Genomic DNA, 20282 nt, shown 5'->3' with positions numbered 1-20282 from the left:
CTGCACTTTGCAGATACTGTGTTTTTTATAAATTGAAGATTTGTGGCAACCCAGCATCAAGCAAGTCTCACCGTGCCATTTTTCCAACAGCGTGTGCTAACTTCATGTCTCTGTGTCATGTTTTGGTAATTCTTGCAATATTTCAAACTTTTTTATTAGAATATCTGTTAAGGGGTTCAGTGGTATTTGATGATACTATTGTAATTGTTTGGGCATCACAGACTACACCCGTATGAGAGGATGAACTTAAATGATAAATTGTGTGTGCATGCATGTGTGCGTGCATGTGGACTGTTACACTCATTGGTCCTTCTGCTGTCTCTCTCCCTCTCCTCAGCCCTCTTTATTCTCCGGGACACAACAATTTTGAAATAAGGCCAATTAATAATCGTACAATGGCCTCTTAAGTGTTAGAGTGAAAAAAAGAGTCACATATCTCTCATTTTAAATTGAAAGCTAGAAATGATTAAGCTTAGTGAGGAAGCCATGTTGAAAGCTGAGATAGTCCAAAAACTAGGCCTCTTGCACCAGTTAGCCAAGTTGTAAATGCAAAATAAAAGTGCCTGGAGGATAAAAATGCTGCTCCAGTGAACACACAAATGATAAGAAAGCAAAACACCCTTATTGCTGATAGGGAGAAATTTTTAATGGTTTTAATGGTCTGGATAGAAGATCAAACCAACTACAACATTTCCTTAAGCAAAATCCTAATTCAGAGCATAGCCATAGCTGTCTCCAATTCTATGAAGACAGAGCAGAGAGGAAGCTGCAGAAGTAAAGTTTGAAAATAAAGAGGTTGTTCATGAGGTATAAAGAAAGAAGACATCTCCATAACATAAAAGTGTAAGGTGAAGCATCAAGTGCTAATACAGAAGCTGCAGCAAATTATCCAGAAAATCTAAGATCATTGAGGAAGGTGGCTACACTAAACAACAGATTTTCAATGTAGACAAAACAGCCTTCTGTTGATTGTAGGCATCTAGCCTAAAATGGAAGAAGTTGCCATCTAGGACTTTGATGGGTAGAGAGGAGAAGTCAATACCTGTCTTCAAAGCACAGACTGACTCTTTTGTTAGGCGCTATTGCAGCTGTTGACTTTAAGTTGAAGCCAATGCTCATTCATTCCAGAAATCCTTGTGCCCTTAAGAATTATGTTAAATCTACTCTGACTGTGTTCTACAAGTAGAACAACAAAGCCTGGATGACAGCATATCTGTTTATAGTTTATAGCATGGTTTACTATTTTAAGCCCACTGTTGAGAACGACTACTCAGAAAAAAAGATTCCTTTCAAAACATTACTGCTCATTGACAGTACACCTACAGCTCTGATGGAGATGTACAAGGTTAATATTTTCATTCCTGCTAACACAACATTCATTCTGCAGCCCATGGCCAAGGATTAATTCAGACTTTCAAGTCTTATTATTTAAGAAATAAGATTTCATAAGGCTATAGCTGTCATGGATAGTGATTTCTCTGAAAGACCTGGGCAAAGCAAATCTGAAAAGGATCCACCATTCTAAATTCCATTAAGAACATTCATGATTCATGAGAGGGGGTCAAATACCAACACGAACAGGAGTTTGGAAGAAGTTGATTCCAACCTTCATGGCTAACTTTGAGGGATCCAAAACGTTAGTAGAGGAAGTAACTGCAGATGTAGAAATAGCAAGAGAACTAGAATTATCCTGAAGATGTGTCTGAATACTGCAATCTCATCATAAACTTGAATGGATGAGGAGTTACTTCTTACGGATGAGCAAAGAAAATGTTTTCTTGAGATGAAATTCTCCTGGTGAAAATGCTGTGAACATAGTTGAAATGACAACAAAAGATTTGGAATATTCCATAAAGTTAGTTGACAAAGCAGAGGCAGGGTTTAAGAAAAACAACCCCAATTTTGAAAGAACTTCTACTGTGGGTAAGATGCTATCATACAGCATCAGAAAAATCTTCTGTGAAAGGAGGGCTCAATCAATGTAGCAAATTTCATTGTTATCTTATTTTAAGAAATTTCTACAACCACCCAACCTTCAGCAACCACCACCTTGATTAGTCAACAGCCATCAACATTGAGGCAAGACTCCACTAGCAAAAAGATTAGGACTCACTAAAGTCTCAGGTGAACATTAGCATTAAAAAATGCTAAAAAGCAGTAAAGTATTTTTAATTAAGAATGTACATTGTTTTGGTTTTAGACATAATGCTATTGCACACTTAGTAGGCTACAGTATAGTGTAAATGTAACTTTTATATGCGTTGAGAAACAAAAACTTTGTGTGACTCACTTTATTGCAATATTCACTTTATTGCCGTGGTCTGGAACTGAACCTACACTATCTCTGAGGTATGCCTGTAGATGCAAATAGCCATTACAGGATACTAGTAAACCAAATGCAGCAGCATATTAAAAGGATTATACACCATGATGAAGTGGTATTTATCCTATGGATGCAAAGTTGTTTTAACATTTGAAAATCAATCCATATGATACACCATGTTAACAGAATAAAGAACAAAAGCCACATGATCATCTTAATAGAGTACAGGAAATCCAACACCCTTTTATGGTTAAAACAACCAAACAAAACTGGGACTAAAAGGGAACTTCCTCAATTTGATAAAGGACCCCAATGAAAAGTCCCCAGCTATCATCATATTTAATGGTGAAAGACTGGATGCTTTTCCTGTAAGATCAGGAACATGCAAGGATGTCTATTCTTGCCACATCTATTCAACATTAATATTATACTGAAAGTGCTAGCCAGAACAACTAGTCAAGAAAACGCACCCAGATTGAAGAGGAAGAAATAAAACTATTTTTGCAGATGACATTATTTTGTATCTAGAAAATCTCAGGGAACCCACTAAAAAACTATCAGAACTAATAAATGAGTTCAGCAAGGTTGCAGGACAAAAGATCAATATACTAAACTCATTTGTATTTATATACACCATCAATGAACAGTTCAAAAATGAAATTTTTAAAATTCCATTTAAAATAGTATCAAAAAATAAAATAGGAACAAATCTAATTAAAAAGTGCAAGAGAGGGACAAATGGCCAACTAGATGCAGCCAGGAAGAGCATCCTCCACTAAGAGAGATCAAAATATAGAGTAAACCATCATACTTTGAACAGATCTTTGGGGAGAAAGCACTGAGAGTCAAATGGAGAGATGATGCAGACATCAGGGCTGAAGAGAGAGGAAGCTCGGAACCCTGCATGGGGTTGCCAAGCTCTGGAACTTATTCCTGGCCCTGAACAACTCCTAAGAAAGGGTTGGATGAAGTAACTGCAGACAAGCCCATTCTCATTACAGATCTCCAAGATCCTAGCTGCAGGAGACCCTATGACCCCCATGGACATATGAGTTGGCAGGGGAAACTGCCTGGAGAGTCAGCAGAGATAGAATTTGAGCCTCTTTGCATGGGGACGGCTGTAACAAAACATGGCCATAGATGGTCATCCCCCAAGGCTCTACATATTTCTCTATGAGACTGTAACCTTTGTTGACTACTGAACCTGGAGAGAGCAGGGCTGTCTTTCCTGCATGACCAGGGCATATCTGACCTGTGCACCCACCTGTCCACTGACCAATCCCAGAGTCCCTTTCTGGCCACTCCCATAGGAGCGGGCACACAGCACAGCCTACTCTGCCCCAACAGAGTGTTTTCGCTAGCAACTACCACTACAGCATTTTTGTTGGCATCCTGGGAGGACCTGGAGCGCCCCCAGCTCCTGCATGGCTGGTGCTCAACCTTGAGGGGCCAGACAACAAAGCCATGGACCCGCTCCTAATCTCCTAGGGTTAGAGCACGCAGCCCAGTACTGAACAGAGATCTGTGGCCGAAACTTAAGTGAAGGAAGAACCCTCACTCTCAGTGCTGGGAAGAGTGAGGCAGGGGTTCATGGGCTGACACAGGAGCTGGGTGTGCCTGCTTCTGCTGGGCCAATCTAGGAGGGGTGTGGCCTGTCTGGCAGCCACAGCCTCTCCCCAGGGAAGCCTCGTGGCCCTGAATGCCTAACAGCCCAGCAATCTGGGTGCAGAAGGCTTGGGACAAAAGCTGGTCAGGCCAAATTCTGGGACACTCATCAGAAGGAGACCTATTGGTGTGTGATGTGAGGACATCCTGTGTCCAAGTGTCCTCATTGTTCAATTCCTGCCTATGAGTGAGAACATACCACGTTTGGTTTTCTGTCCTTGCAGTAGTTTGCTCAGAATGATGGTTTCTAGCTTCATCCATGTCTCTACAAAGGACATGAACTCATCCTTTTTTATGGCTGCATAGTATTCCATGATTTATATGTGCCACATTTTCATAATCCAGTGTATCATTGATGGACATGTGGGTTGGTTCCAAGTCTTTGCTATTGTGAATACTGCCGCGAGTCCCACTGCTGACTGCTGGCAAAAAAAACAAAAAAACAAAAAAAAATCCCCCGAGGGTTTCTAGCTTCATCCATGTCCCTAAAAAGGACGTGAACTCATCCTTTTTTATGGCTGCATAGTATTCCATGATGTATATGTGCCACATTTTCTTAATCCAGTCTATCACTAATGGACATTTGGGTTGGTTCCAAGTCTTTGCTATTGTGAATACTGCCGCAAATCCCACTGCTGACTACTGGCAAAAAAAAACCTAGACATGGGCACCACACCAGCTGCACACCCACAACACTGCCCTGCCCAGAGATGCTCCACCCTTGACCTACTGCATCAACAGACCACCCACAGACCACAGATATACCCCACAACCTGCTCTCACTCTGCCAAGCACACAGGACTTCAGTTGGCCTCCAGAGAGCTGTGGGTCTCCCAGTGACCTAACCTTTGGCTTGGACCACCTCAAAGGGAGGGAGGAGCACAGCTCACCAGAGCCCCCTTTGAGGCCAAGGAAAGGCAGGCATGGCACCAGTGATTGGAGGGGGCTCCCTTAAGAGCCAGGAATGGACTTGGTGAGGGGATCGTCTCTCTCCCAACCCTGTCTGCCCCACCAGAGAGCACTGCTGCCAATGCATTGAAATACACTGAGAGGCACATGGCTCAGCTAGAGTCTATCTACAAGCCCTTACTCTTTTTCTCTTTTTAAAAATTATTATACTTTAAGTTCTAGGGTACATGTGCACAACGTGCAGGTTTGTTACATATGCATACATGTGCCATGTTGGTGTGCTGCACCCATTAACTTGTCATTTACATTAGGTATTTCTCCTAATACTATCTCCCCCTCCTCCCACCCCACAACAGGCCCCAGTGTGTGATGTTCCCCATCCTGTGTCCAAGTATCCTTATTGTTCAATTCCCACCTATGAATGAGAACATGTGGTATTTACTTTTCTGTGCTTGCAACAGTTTGCTGAGAATGATGGTTTCTAGCTTCATCCATGTCCCTACAAAGGATACGAGCTCATCCTTTTTTATGGCTGCGTAGTATTCCATGGTGTTTTTGTGCCACATTTTCTTAATCCAGTCTGTCATTGATGGACATTTGGGTTGATTCCAAGTCTTTGCTATTGTGAATAGTGCCGCAATAAACATATGTGTGCATGTGTCTTTACAGTAGTAGCATGATTTATAATCCTCTGGGTATATACCCAGTAATGGGATCACTGGGTCAAATGGTATTTCTAGTTCTAGATCCTTGAGGAATCACCACACTGTCTTCCACAATGGTTGACTAGTTTACAGTCCCACCAACAGTATAAAAGTGTTCCTATTTTTCCACATCCTCTCCAGCACCTGTTGTTTCCTGACCTTTTAATGACTGCCATTCTAACTGGTATGAGATGGTATCTCATTGTGGTTTTCATTTGCATTTCTCTAATGGCCAGTGATGATGAGCATTTTTTCATGTGTCTGTTGGCTGCATAAATGTCTTCTTTTGAGAAGTGTCTGTTCATATCCTTCACCCAGTTTTTGATGGGGTTGTTTGATTTTTTTCTTGTAAATTTATATAAGTTATTTGTGGATTCTGGATATTAGCCCATTGTCAGATGGGTAGATTGCAAAAATTTTCTCCCATTCTGTAGGTTGCCTGTTCACTCTGATGGTAGTTTCTTTTGCTGTGCAGAAGCTCTTTAGTTTAATTAGATCCCATTTGTCAATTTTGGCTTTTGTTGCAATTGCTTTTGGTATTTTAGTCATGAAGTCCTTGCCCATGCCTATGTCCTGAATGGTATTGCCTAGGTTTTCTTTTAGGGTTTTTTATGGTTTTAGATCTAACGTTTAAGTCTTTAATCCATCTTGAAATAATTTTTGTATAAGGTGTAAAGGAAGGATACAGTTTCAGCTTTCTACATATGGCTAGCCAGTTTTCCCAGCACCATTTATTAAACAGGGAATCATTTCCCCATTTCTTGTTTTTGTCAGGTTTGTCAAAGATCAGATGGTTGTAGATGTGTGGCATTATTTCTGAGGGCTCTGTTCTGTTCCATTGGTCAATATCTCTGTTTTGTTACCAGTACCATGCTGTTTTGGTTGCTGTAGCCTTGTAGTATAGTTTGAAGTCAGGTAGCGTGATGCCTTCAGCTTTGTTCTTTGGGCTTAGGATTGTCTTGGTAATGTGGGCTCTTTTTTGGTTCCATATGAACTTTAAAGTAGTTTCTTTTTTTTCCAATTCTGTGGAGAAAGTTATTGGTAGCTTGATAGGGATGTACAAGCCCTTACTGTTAAGCCTCATCTACTGATTGCAGCCTGAACTACATCACCAAAAATTCTTCCCACTTTCATTGCCTGTGAAACCCAATGCAGGGTTCTAGCAACAAGTAAAAATCCTGTATAGAGCCTTGGCCCTCTGAAAGCATCCAGAAACAAAGCCGATCAACTATAGTCAACTTACACCACAGTCAAACCCTCAAGGGAAATAAAGAACATAAAAAGCCCCATACAAATGACAGCAACTTCAAAAGATAAAGGAACACCAGCCCTCACAGATGAGAGGGAACTAGCATAAGAACTCCGGTAATTCTAAAAGCCAGAGTGGTTTCTTACCTCCAAACAATTGCACAAGCTCCCCAGCAGTGGCTCTTAACCAGACTGAAATGGCTGAAATGACAGATATAGAATTCAGAATCTGGATAGCAAGGAAGCTTAAAAAAAAGAAAAGAAAGAAAGTTGAAGCTAAAAAAAAGAAAAAAGAAAAAAGAAAAAAAAAAAAACAGGAAAAAGTTGAAACCCAATCCAAGGAGAACAGTAAAACAATGTAAGAGTTGAAAGATGGTATAACCTTTTTAAGAAAGAACCAAACTGAAATTCTGGAATTGAAAAACCGACTACAGGAATTTCAGAATACAATTGGAAGCATTAATAACAAAATAGATGAAGCTGAGGAAAGAGTCTCACAGCTCAAAGACTGCTCCTTCAAATAAGCTCAGGTAGACAAAAATAAAGAAGAAATGAACCTTTAGAAATGAACAAAACTTCTGAGAAATATGGGATAATAAAAAGGGACCAAACTTATGACTAACTGGCATTCCTGAAAGGGAAAAAAGAATAATCAACTTGGAACACATGTTTGAGGATATTGCCCATGAAAACTTCCCCAAGCTTGCTACAGAGGTCAACATGCAACTTCAATAACTTTAGAGAACCCCTGCAAGACGCTATATAAGATGACCTTCCCTGAGATACATAGTTATCAGATTCTCCAAGGTCAACACAACAGAAAAAATCTTACAGGCAGCTATAGAGAAGGAACAGGTCATTTACAAAGGGAACCCCTTCAGGCGAACAGTGGATATTCCAGGAGAAACCTTACAAACCAGAAGAGTTGGGAGCCTCTTTTCAGTATTCTGAAAGAAAAGAAATTCCAACCAAGAATTTCATATCTTACCAAACTAAGCTTCCTAAATGAATGAGAAATAAAACCATTTTCAGACACACAAATGCAAAGGGAATTCATTATCACTAGACCCGTCTTATAAGAGGTCCTTAAGAAGTGCTAAACATGAAAGCGAAAGAACAATACCTGCTGCCACAAAAACACACTTGAGTACATAGCCCACAAACACTATAAAGCAACTACACAAGCAAGCCTATATAACAACCAGCTAACAACAATAACAAGATCAAATCTTCATATATCTATATTAACCTTTAATGCAAACAGACTAAATTCCCCAGTTAAAAGGCATAGAGTGGCAAGATGGATAAAAGAAAAAGACCCAGGTGTCTGTTGTCTTTAAGAGACCCGTCTCACATGTAACAACACCCATAGGCTCAAATTAAAAGAATGGAGAAAGGTCTATCATGAAAACAAAACAAAAAAGAGCAGGAGTTGCTATTATATCAGAAACACAGACTTGAAGCCAGCAGTGATAAAAAAGGACAAAGAAGGGCATTACCTAGTGATAAAGGGTTCAATTCAGCAGTACTTAACACATGACAGTGGAGCACCTAGATTCATAACAAGTTCTTATAGACCTATGAAGAGACTTACCCACATAATAATAGTGGGAAACCCAAAAACCTAACTGACAGCATTAGACAGATCATTGAGGCAGAACACTAATGAAGATATTCTGGAATTAAACTCAATACTTGACCAGTTGGATCTAATAGACATCTGGAAAATACTCTATCCAACAACCACAGAATATACATTCTCCTCATCTGCACACAGAATATACTCCAAGATTGACTACACACCATAAAGCAAGTGTCAATAAATTTTTAAAAAATGAAGTCATACCAACCACACACTTAGACCACAGTGCAATAAAAACAGAAGTCAAGGGGGGTGCGCCCAAGATGGCCATATAGGAACAGCTCCAGCCTCCAGCTCCCAGCATGAGCGACACAGAAGATGGGTGATTTCTGCATTTTCAACTGAGGTACTACGTTCATCTCACTGGGGCATGTTGGACAGTTGGTGCTGGTCCACAGGTGCAGCCCAACCAGCGAAAGCTGAAGCAGGGCGAGGCATGGCCTCACCTGGGAAGCACAAAGGGGAAGGGAGTTCCTTTTCCTAGCCAAAGGAAATTGAGACAAAAAACACCGGGAAAATCGGGTAACTCCCACCCTAATACTGCGCTTTACCAAGGGTCTTAGCAAATGGCACACCAGGAGATTATATCCCACACCTGGCCCAGAGGATCCTATGCCCATGGAGCCTCCCTCATTGCTAGCACAGCAGTCTGAGATCTAACTGCAAGGTGGCAGCGAGGCTGGGGGAGGGGCACCCGCCATTGCTGAGGCTTAAGTAGGTAAACAAAGTTGCCAGGAAGCTTGAATAGGGTGGAGCCTACCACAGCTCAAGGAGGCTGGCCTGCCTCTGTAGACTCCTCCTTTGGGGACAGGGCATAGCTAAACAAAAAGCAGCAGAAACCTCTGCAGATGTAAAAGTCCCTGTATGACAGCTTTGAAGAGAGCAGTGGTTCTCCCAGCATGGAGGCTGAGATCTGAGAATGGAAAGACTGCCTGCTCAAGTGGGTCCCTGACCCCTGAGTAGCCTAACTGGGAGACATCCCCCAATAGGTGCAGACCGACACCTCACACCTCACATGGCAGGGTACACCCCTGATGAAGCTTCCAGAGCAAGAATCAGACAGCAACACTCGCTGTTCAGCAATATTCTACCTTCTGCAGCCTCCGCTGCTGATACCCAGGCAAACAGGGTCTGGAGTGGACCTCAAGCAAACTCCAACAGACCTACAGCTGAGGGTCCTGACTGTTAGAAGGAAAACTAACAGAAAGGACACCCACACCAAAACCCCATCAGTACGTCACCATCATCAAAGACCAAAGGCAGATAAAACCACAAAGATGGGGAAAAAGCAGTGCAGACAAGCTGGAAATTCAAAAAATCAGAGCACATCTCCCCCTCCAGAGGAAAGCAGCTCATCACCAGCAATGGAACAAAACTGGATGGAGAATGACTTTGACGAGTTGAGGGAAGAAGGCTTCAGTCAATCAAACTTCTCAGAGCTAAAGGAAGAACTACATAACCAGCACAAAGAAACTAAAAACCTTGAAAAAAGAATAGATGAATGGATAACTAGAATAATCAATGCAGAGAAGACCTTAAAAGAACTGATAGAGATGAAAACCATGACACAAGAACTACATGACAAATGCACAAGCTTCAGTAACTGACTCGATCAACTGGAAGAAAGATTATCAGCAACTGAAGATCAAATGATTGAAATGAAGCAAGAAGAGAAGTGTACAGAAAAAAGAGAAAAAGAAATCAACAAAGAAGAAATATGGGATTATGTGAAAAGACCAAATCTACATATAATTGGTGTGCCTAAAAGTGACAGGGAAAAGGGAACCAAGTTGGAAAACACTCTGCAGGATATCATCCAGGAGAACGTCCCCAACCTAGTAAGGCAGGCCAACATTCAAATTCAGGAAATACAGAGAACGCCACAAAGATACTCCTCGAGAAGAGCAACTGCAAGACACATAATTGTCAGATTCACCAAAGTTGAAATGAAGGAAAAAATGTTTAGGGCAGCCAGAGAGAAAGATCAGCTTACACACAAAGGGAAGCCCATCAGGCTAACAGCAGATCCCTCAGCAGAAACTCTCCAAGCCAGGAGAGAGTGGGGGCCAATATTCAACATTCTTAAAGAAAAGAATTTTCAACCCAGAATTTCATATCCAGCCAAACTAGTTTCATAAGTGAAGGAGAAATAAAATCCTTTACAGACAAACAAATGTTTAGAGATTTTGTCAACACCAGGCCTGCCCTACAAGAGATCCTGAAGGAAGCACTAAACATGGAAAGGAACAACAGGTACCAGCCATTGCAAAAACATGCCAAAATGTAAAGTCCATCGATGCTAGGAAGAAACTGCATCAACTAACGAGCAAAATAACCGGCTAATATCATAATGACTGGATCAAGTTCGCACATAACAATATTAACATTAAAAGTAAATGGACTAAATGGTCCAATTAAAAGACACAGACTGGCAAATTGCATAAAGAGTCAAGACCCATCAGTTTGCTGTATTCAGGAGAACCATCTCACATGCAGAGACACACATAGGATCAAAATAAAGGGATGGAGGAAGATCTACCAAGCAAATGGAAAACAAAAAAAGCAGAGGTTGCAATCCTAGTCTCTGATAAAACAGACTTTAAACCATCAAAGATCAAAAGAGACAAAGAAGGCCATTACATAATGGTAAAGGGATCAATTCATCAGGAAGAGCTAACTATGCTAAATATATATGCACCCAATACAGGAGCACCCAGATTCATAAAGCAAGTCCTTAGAGACTTATAAAGAGACTTAGACTCCCATACAATAACAATGGGAGACTTTAACACCCCACTGTCAACATTAGACAGATCAATGAGACAGAAAGTTAACAAGGATATCCAGGAACTGAACTCAACTCTGCACCAAGCGGACCTAATAGACATCTACAGAACTCTCCACCCCAAATCAACAGAATATACATTCTTCTCAGCACCACATCGTACTTATTCCAAAATTGACCACATAGTTGGAAGTAAAGCACTACTCAGCAAATTTAAAAGAACAGAAATTATAACAAACTGTCTCTCAGACCACAGTGCAATCAAACTAGAACTCAGGACTAAGAAACTCAATCAGAACCGCTCAACTACATGGAAACTGAACAACCTGTTCCTGAATGACTACTGGGTACATAAAGAAATGAAGGCAGAAATAAAGATGTTCTTTGAAACCAATGAGAAGATACAACGTACCAGAATCTCTGGGACACATTTAAAGCACTGTGTAGTGGGAAATTTATAGCACTAAATGCCCACAAGAGAAAGCAGGAAAGATCTAAAATTGACACCCTAACATCATGATTAAAAGAACTAGAGAAGCAAGAGCAAACACATTCAAAAGCTAGCAGAAGGCAAGAAATAACTAAGATCAGAGCAGAACTGAAGGAGATAGACACACAAAAAACCCTCCAAAAAAATCAATGAATCCAGGAGCTGGTTTTTTGAAAAGATCAACAAAACTGATAGACCACTAGCAAGACTAATAAAGAAGAAAAGAGAGAAGAATCAAATAGATGCAATAAAAAACAATAAAGGGGATATCACCACCATCCCCACAGAAATACAAACTACCATCAGAGAATACTATAAACACCTCTATGCAAATAAACTAGAAAACCTAGAAGAAAAAGATAATTTCCTGGACACTTCCACTCTCCCAAGACTAAATCAGGAAGAAGTTAAATCCCTGAATAGACCAATAGCAGGCTCTGAAATTGAGGCAATAATTAATAGCCAACCAACCAAAAAAAGTCCAGGACCAGACGGATTCACAGCCAAATTCTACCAGAGGTACAAGGAGGAGTTGGTACCATTCCTTCTGAAACTATTCCAATCAATAGAAAAAGAGGGAATCCTCCCTAACTCATTTTACAAGGCCAACATCATCCTGATACCAAAGCCTGACAGAGATACAACAAAAAAAGAGAATTTTAAACCAATATCCCTGATGAATATTGATGCAAAAATCGTCAATAACATACTGGCAAACCGAATCCAGCAGCACATCAAAAAACTTATCCACCATGATCAAGTGGGCTTCATCCCTGGAATGCAAGGCTGGTTCAACATACGCAAATCAATAAACATAATGCAGCATATAAACAGAAGCAAAGAGAAAAACCACATGATTATCTCAATAGATGCAGAAAAGGTCTTTGACAAAATTCAACAACCCTTCATGCTAAAAACTCTCAATAAATTCGGTATTGATGCAACGTATCTCAAAATAATAAGAGCTATTTATGACAAACCCACAGCCAATATCATACTGAATGGGCAAAAACGGGAAGCATTCCCTTTGAAAACTGGCACAAGACAGGGATACCCTCTCTCACCACTCCTATTCAACATAGTGTTGGAAGTTCTGGCTAGGGCAATCAGGCAAGAGAAAGAAATCAAGGGTATTCAGTTAGGAAAAGAAGAAGTCAAATTGTCCCTGTTTGCAGATGACATGATTGTATATTTAGAAAACCCCATTGTCTCAGCCCAAAATCTCCTTAAGCTGATAAGCAACTTCAGCAAAGTCTCAGGATACAAAATCAATGTGCAAAAATCATAAGCATTCTTATACACCAGTAACAGATAAACAGAGAGCCAAATCATGAACGAACTCCCATTCACAATAGCTTCAAAGAGAATAAAATACCTAGGAATCCAACTGAAAGGGATGTAAAGGACCTCTTCAAGGAGAACTACAAACCACTGCTCAGTGAAATAAAAGAGGACACAAACAAATGGAAGAACATACCTTGCTCATGGATAGGAAGAATCAATATTGTGAAAATGGCCATACTGCCCAAGGTAATTTATAGATTCAATGCCATCCCCATTAAGCTGCCAATGACTTTCTTCACAGAATTGGAAAAAACTGCTTTAAAGTTCATATGGAACCAAAAAAGACCCTGTATTTCCAAGACAATCCTAAGCCAAAAGAACAAAGCTGGAGGCATCATGCTACCTGACTTCAAACTATACTACAAGGCTACAGTAACCAAAACAGTATGGTACTGGTAACAAAACCAAGATATAGACCAATGGAACAGAACAGAGCCCTCAGAAATAATGCCACACAATCTACAGCCATCTGATCTTTGACAAACCTGACAAAAACAAGAAAGGGGGAAAGGATTCCCTATTTAATAAATGGTGCTGGGAAAATTGGCTAGCCATAAGTAGAAAGCTGAAACTGGATCCTTTCCTTACTCCATATACAAAAATTAATTCAAGATGGATTAGAGACTTAAATGATAGACCTAAAACCATAAAAACCCTAGAAGAAAACCTAGGTAATACCATTCAGGACATAGGCATGGGCAAGGACTTCATGTCTAAAACACCAAAAGCAATGGCAACAAAAGCCAAAATTGACAAATGGGATCCAATTAAACTAAAGAGTTTCTGCACAGCAAAAGAAACCACCATCGGAGTGAACAGGCAACCTACAGAATGGGAGAAAATTTTTGCAATCTACTCATCTGACAAAGGACCAATATCCAGAACCTATAAAGAACTCAATCAAATTTACAAGAAAAAAAAAAAAAGCAACCCCATCAAAAAGTGGGCAAAGGATATGAACAGTCACTTCTCAAAGGAAGACATTCATACAGCCAACAGTCACATGAAAAAATGCTCATCATCACTCGCCATCAGAGAAATGCAAATCAAAACCACAATGAGATACCATCTGACACCAGCTAGAATGGCAATCATTAAAAAATCAGGGAACAACAGGTGCTGGAGAGGATGTGGAAAAATAGGAACACTTTTACACTGTTGGTGGGACTGTAAACTAGTTCAACCATTGTGCAAAACAGTGTGGTGACTCCTCAAGGATCTAGAACTAGAAATACCATTTGACCCAGCCATCCCATTACTGGGTATATACCCAAAGGATTGTAAGTCATGCTGCTATAAAGACACATGCACACATGTTTATTGTGGCACTATTCACAATAGCAAAGACTTGGAATCAACCCAAATGTCCATCAAGATAGACTGGATTAAGAAAACATGGCACATATACACCATGGAATACTATGCAGTGATCCAAAAGGATGAGTTTGTTCCTTTGTAGGGACATGGATGCAGCTGGAAACCATCATTCTCAGCAAACTATCACAAGAACAGAAAACCAAATACCACATGTTCTCACTCATAGGTGGGAATTGAACAATGAGATCACTTGGACACAGGAAAGGGATCATCACACACTGGGTCCTATTGTGGGGAGGGCGGGGGGAGAGGAATAGCATTAGGAGATATACCTAATGTAAATGACGAGTTAATGGGTGCAGCACACCAACATGGCACATGTATGCATATGTAACAAACCTGCACGTTGTGCACATGTACCCTAGAACTTAAAGTATAATAAAAAAAATAGAAGTTAATGCCAAGATCTCTCAAAACTACATAATTACATGGAAATTAAACATTGCTCCTGAATGACTTTTGGGTAAAGAATAAAATTAAGGCAGAAATAAAAAAAAAATTTTTGAAACTAATGGAAATAGAGATGCAACACAGTAGAATCTTTGGGATATACCTAAAGCAGCGTTAAAAGAAAAGTTTATAGTGCCAAATGCCTACAACAAAAAGTTGGAAAGATCTCAAATTAACAACGTAACACCACACCTAGAGGAACTAGATAAACAAGACAAAACCAACACCAAAATAAGCAGAAGAAAAGAAATAACTAAAATCCGAGCAGAACTGAGAGAAATTTAGATGCGAAAATCCATACAAAAGATCAGGGAAACCAAAAATTGTTTTTTTGAAAGAATAAACAAGATAGACCACTAGCTAGATTAGCAAAGAAAAAAAGAGAAGATCCAAATAAGCACAACTGGAAATGACAAAGGTTACAACTGACCCCACAGAAATAAGAAAAACTCCTCAGAGATTATTATGAACACTTCTATGTAAACAACTAGAAAAATCTATATGAAATGGATAATGTCCTGGAAACACATAACCTCCCAAGATTGAACCAGGAAGAAATTTAAACCCTGAACAGACCAATAATGAGTTCCAAAATTGAATCAGTAATAATAATAATAAAAAAACTTGCCAACCAAAAAAAAAAAAAAAAAAAAAAAAAAAAAAAAAAAAAACCCTGGACCAGATGGATTCACAGCCTAACTCTACCAGATGCACAAAGAAGAGCTGGTACCTTTCCTACTGAAACTATTCAAAAAAAAAAAAATCAAAGTAGAGGGACTCCTCCCTAACTTATTCTATGAAGCAAGCATCATTCTGATACCAAAACCTGGCAGAGAGATGATGAAGAAAGAAAACTTCTGGCCAATGTCCCTGATAAATATAGACACAAAAAATCCTCAACAAAATACTAGCAAAACGAATTCAGCAGCACATCAAAAAGTTAATTCACCACAATCAAGTAGGCTTCATTCCTGGGACGCAAGTTTGGTTCGACATATGCAATCAGTAAATGTGATTCACCACATAAACAGAATTGGAAACAAAAACAATATGATCATCTCAATAGACACAGAAAAAGATTCTGATAAAATTCAACATCCCTTCATGTTAAAAACCCTCAACAAAGTAGGCATTGAAGAAACACCTCAAAATAATAAGAGCCATCTATGACAAACCCACAGCCAACATCATACTAAATGGGCAAAAGTTGGAAGCATTTCTCTTGAGAACTGGAACAAGACAAGGACGCCCACTTTCACCACTCCTATTTAATATAGTACTTGAAGTCCTAGCAGAGCAATCAGGCAAGAGAGAGAAATAAAAGGCATCCAAATAGGAAAAGAAGAAGTCAAACTATCTCTTCACTGATGATATGATTCTATGCCTAGAAAACCCTAAAGACTCCACCAGAAGGCTCCTGGAACTGATAAATGACTTTAGTAAAGTTTCAGGATACAAAATCAATGGACAAAAATCAGTAGCATTTCTGTATACCAATAATGTTCAAGCTGAGAGCCAAATCAAGAACACAATCCCATTTATAATAGCAACGAAAATAAAATACCTAGAAATACAGTAACTAAGGAGATGAAAGATCTGTATAATGAGAATTATAAAATGCTGCTGAAAGAAATCAGAGATGACACAAACAGAAAAACATTTCATGCTCATGGATAGGAAGAATCAATGTCATTAAAATGGCCATACTGCTCAAAGACATCTACAGATTAAATACTATTCCTATCAAACTACCAACAACATTTTTCACAAATTTAGAAAATCTATTCTAAAATTCATATGGAACCAGAAAAGAGCCCGAATAGCCAAAGCAATCCTAAGCAAAAATAACAAAGCTGGAAGCATCACATTATCTGATTTCAAACTACACTTCAAGGCTACTGTAACCTAAACAGCCTGGTGTTGGTACAAAAACTGACACATAGACCAATGGAACAGAATAGAGGACTCAGAAATAAGGGCACATACCTACAACCATCTGATCTTCAATAATGTTGACAAAAATAAGCAATGGGGAAAAGAATCCCTATTCAATAAATGGTGTTGTGATAGATAACTGGCTAGCCATATGGAGAAGAATGAAACTGGATCCCTACCTATTACCATATACAGAAATTAACTCAAGATGGATTAAAAACTTAAATGTTAGACCTCAAACTATTAAAACCCTAGAAGAAAACCTAGGAAATACCTTTCTTGATGTTGGCTTTGGCAAAAGATTTATGGCCAAGTCCTCAAAAGCAAGTGCAACAAAAACAAAAACTGACAAGTGGGACATAACTCAACTAAAGAGCTTCAGCACAGCAAGACAAACTATCAGCAGAATAAACAGACAACCTACAGACTGGGAGAAAATATTCACAAACTATGCATCCAACAGAGAGGCCTTATATCCAGAATCTATAAGGAACTTAAACAATTCAGCAAGCAAAGAACAAATAACCACATTAAAAAGTGGCCAAAGGACATGAACAGACACTTCTCAAAAGACATACAAATGGCCAAGAAACATGAAAAAAAAAAGCTTAACATCACTAATCCTCAGAGAAATGCAAACCAAAACCACAATGAGATACCATCTCACACCAATAACAATGGCCTTTGTTTAAAAGTCTAAAAACAACAAATGCCAGTGAGGATATGGGGAAAAGGAAACACACACTTCCAGTGGGAATGTAAATGACATGGTTTGGCTCTGTGTTCCCACCCAAATTTCAACTTATAGTTCCCATAATTCCCACATTTTGTGGGAGGGACCCGGTGGCAGAGGACTGAATTATGGGGGCGGATCTTTCCCATGCTGTTCTTATAATAGCAAATAAGTCTCACAAGATCTGACGGTATCATAAGGGAGTTTCCCTGCACAAGCTCTCTTTGCCTATCACCATCCATGTAAGATATGACTTGCTCCTCCTCATCTTCTGCCATGATTGTGAGGCCTCCCCAGCCATGTGTAACTGTGAATCCAATTAAACCTCTTTCTTTTGTAAATTGCCCAGTCTCGGGTATGTCTTTATCAGCAGTGTGAAAACAGACTAATAAAGTAAGTTAGTCCAGCCACTGTGGAGAACAATTTGGAGATTTCCTAAGAACCAAGAGTTGAACTACCATTTGATTTAGCAATTCCATTACTGGGTAAACAGTCAAAAGAAAGTAAGCTGTTCTACCAAAAAAATAAGTTTACCAGTATGTTTATTGCAGTGTGGTTCACAAGAGCAATGACATGGATTCACCCCAGGTGCCTATGAACTCCGGATTGAGTAAAGAAAATGTGGTACATATATAACATGGAATACGATGCAGCCATAAAAAAGAAAATCAAGTCCTTTGCAGCAACATGGGATGAAGGTGGAGGCCATTATCATAAGCAAACTATTGCTGAAACAGAAAACCAAATCTGCATGTTCTCACTTATAAGTGGGAATACACATCAAGTACACATGGACATAAAGATGAGAGCAATAGATGCTGGGAAATACAAGAAGTGAGAGGGAGGGACGGAAGCAAGGGCTGAAAAACTATCTATTGGGTACTATGCTCACTCCCTCGGAGATAGATTCATTCACACCAAACCTCAGCATCACACAATATACCTTTGTAACAAAATTGCATATGTACCACTGAACCTGTAATAAAAGTTGAAGAAAAAAATACCAAAAAAGTGAAGACTTACTGAGAACCAAAAACATCACTGAAAGAAATTAAAGAAGATCTAAATAAACACACGCTCATAAATTAAAAAGCCTAATATTAAGATACTTGTTATAAGTTTAAGTTTGTTTAATATACCTGCCGTCTCAGCATCCATTTTTTTTTTTTAATTATTTTTTTTTAAGATGGAGTCTCGCTCTGTCACCCAGGCTGGAGTGCAGTGGCATGATCTTGGTGCAACCTCCACCTCCTGGATTCACGCCATTCTCCTGCCTCAGCCTCCCGAGTAGCTGGGACTACAGGCGCCTGCCACCACACCCAGCTAATTTTTTGTATTTTTAGTAGAGATGGGGTTTCACCGTGTTAGCCAGAATGGTTTCGATCCTGACATTGTGGTCCACCCGCCTTGGCCTCCCAAAGTGCTGGGATTACAGGCTTGAGCCACCGCGCCCAGCCTCAGCATCCATTTTTAGGGCTGATGTAAGTTATTTGAAACCCAGTGGTACTCCATCACCTTTGGCTTTTAAAATTTTTCCTCCCTGTGTGGTTGTTTCCAGTATAGCCTGCTTGTTCCTCATCCTACTGACTCAAAACCCAACACAGCTCACAGCTGCTGGCCACAATAAATCCTAATGGTCAACACCAGAATCACAAAAATAAGTTCCCCATTCAGCAGGTTTTTGTTAACTAGTCAGTCTACAACTCCTGAGAGAAAGCCTAAAGGTTAATGCCTATGGAACTTAATAAAGGTATAGTACAACCAGTCCTCCTCCCACTTTCTCCTCTCCCATCTTCCCTGCCTGCCCCCTTCTGCACTGCATCCCTTGTTGGCTCCAGACATCCCAACACTTTTCATAGGCACCCCTAACCTCTTTGGGACCTGTGAGTAATTTCTTCTGTTTCACGAACTTTGGTTTCACTTTCTCATTGTGTCTCACCTGACAGACACACTTGAACCTAATTATCCCCCCAGTCAGGGATCTCCTAAAGGGTGGCTATCTTAGCTTATAGTCACTCTCGAGAGAGAGACCTCAAGACCAAATTAGAAAAAAACAAAAACAAACAAACAAAAAAACCATAATAATAGAACTCACAACAATGGTACTACTCCCTGTCCTGTTTGGGGTCAGGTTCCAGCTCATGCTGAGGTCCGAAGGAAGCAGATGGATGAGCAGACAGCTGAAAGAACACTGCGGGGGACAGGGCGGGCATAGGCAGGTGAAAGGTTATTTATTCAGCAGCTCTCTCAGCAGCAGCTCACTCACACTAGCTCTCTCACACTGTTCGCCTTGTCTCGGCTGCTTAGTCCAGTGGCTCCCACACACAGCTGCATGTCTGTCTCTCCCTTCAGGGTCAGCAGCTTAACTCTTTCTCTCTCTCTCTCTCTCTCTCTCTCTCTCTCTCTCTTTCTGGGTACAAGTGAGCCAAGCTGTGTCCTGGCTCCCTCCTGTCCATCTGCAAAGACGGACAGCTCTGGCTCCGTCTCTCCTTCTCTGGGCACAAGCACACCTGTACAATGTCAGCAGGTCAGTAATACCTTTCACAGACAATAGTGGCTTAGAGCCAAATGATGAGCCTTCTTATGTTATGGCTACATGGCTGTGATAACAAGTGGAGCTATACGCCTGTGCTGGAAACTCACTGAGTCACTCTGGATGTTTACCTCAGCCTATCCA

The 20282-nt window shown here is 40.1% G+C and overlaps 1 long non-coding RNA gene across 1 annotated transcript in view; it reads right to left on the bottom strand.

The window, feature by feature from the left end:
* LOC135968312 (uncharacterized) overlaps window positions 1-19821 on the bottom strand; it is a 31318-nt gene extending 11497 nt beyond the window's left edge. The window contains exon 1 of the long non-coding RNA XR_010582982.2: window positions 19701-19821. This is a non-coding gene — a long non-coding RNA (uncharacterized lncRNA). The remainder of the gene's footprint in view (window positions 1-19700) is intronic.
* Window positions 19822-20282: the final 461 nt, after the last annotated feature.

This window comes from Macaca fascicularis, chromosome 18 (assembly GCF_037993035.2).
Source record: "Macaca fascicularis isolate 582-1 chromosome 18, T2T-MFA8v1.1".
NCBI lineage: Eukaryota > Metazoa > Chordata > Mammalia > Primates > Cercopithecidae > Macaca > Macaca fascicularis.
The sequence above is the reverse complement of the archived record's forward strand: the minus strand, read 5'-3'. Positions and strand labels throughout refer to the sequence as shown.